Source organism: Octopus bimaculoides, chromosome 23 (genome assembly GCF_001194135.2).
Source record: "Octopus bimaculoides isolate UCB-OBI-ISO-001 chromosome 23, ASM119413v2, whole genome shotgun sequence".
NCBI classification, from domain to species: domain Eukaryota; kingdom Metazoa; phylum Mollusca; class Cephalopoda; order Octopoda; family Octopodidae; genus Octopus; species Octopus bimaculoides.
This window is the reverse complement of record NC_069003.1, coordinates 37,175,712-37,177,047: the sequence shown is the minus strand read 5'-3', so window position 1 is coordinate 37,177,047 and position 1,336 is coordinate 37,175,712.

Here is a 1,336-nt window from a genome sequence, read left to right as displayed (position 1 = left end):
TGTATGTATGTATGTATGTATCTCATAGATGAATATAGCTAAAAGCTGTAGCTAATGTTTTCAGTGATGCGGGTACGGTGGGTGGGATGAGGACTTTCTTGTGTAGAAGGAAAATAGATTTTGTCTTTTTATAAAAAACAAGTTGATAATACAAAAAAAAAATGTGGTGGATGTATTGTTGTTGTTATTGTTGTTAGTTGTTGTGATGTTGTTGGTATTCTTGGTGTTGTTTTTGTTGTTGTGCTGCCTTGTTCCTTTAGGTCTGAGAGTGTCAATAATAACCTCTCTCTCTTCCTCTTCCTCTTTCCCTCTCTCTCTCTCTCTCTCTCTCTCTCTCTCTCTCTCTCTATTATATATAACGAGCTGTGTTTATCAGCACAAGGCTTATTTGAGTAAATGCTGGTGAAGTTTTTGGATCTGCTGCTTGTTTCCAGAAGTGACAGTCTTTGCAGACTCAAAGAACAGACCCCCCCACTATTTTTCTGACATCAGATGCTATCAAGAACATTGTTTGCTCCACTTTCCTAAACTTGAAACTCTAGCTCAATAGCATGCCTCTGGCCAAAACAGCCATACACCACACAGAAAGCTGGCTCTGGTCAGCCATTGCCAAGGTTCTATCTAAAGTGGAGGCAGAACAGGAATGGTTAGAACTTACTTAAGAAACTGGTATTCAGTAGGGTGAGTCAGAAGTGGAATGGAAGTGTGTGGCACGGTAATCTCAATGGTAGCAGTCTGCAGTTCACATGTGCGGCCGACTTTAGAAATGGTTCTATGAATTCATAGTTGTATTAATTCCAGACTGACCAAAATCACCGACTTCCAGCACCTCTCAGCAAGTCAAAAAGCTATAGTTTTGCCCCTCAGCAACTGATGTGGACCTTTTTTCTATTGGAATTATTAAAGAACCGACCTTCAAAATGGTAACATTACCTAACGCTGTCTAAATCTACCACAGTCATAGAAGACATCCTGTGGTTATTTTAAATACATAATAACAAAAATAAATGTAATAATAATAATAATAATAAAATAATAAGCAATTAATGAGTTAACCACAACAACAACAACTAAGTTATTGAAATGATTTAACTGAAATTTACCTCATCCCCTTCTGCCCCATCCCCACACCCCCCACTTAATTCTAGGCTCAGTTCTTAAATCTCTGAGCAACATTCTCTTCTATTCTCTTCCTCTAATTTCTTATAACAAAATAAAAATAAAACTAAACTGAAAAATAATAAAACCTTCTAATTTTGTTGCCAATTATTATTATTATTATTTTTATTATTATTATTATTATTATTATTATTATTATTATTATTATTATTATTAT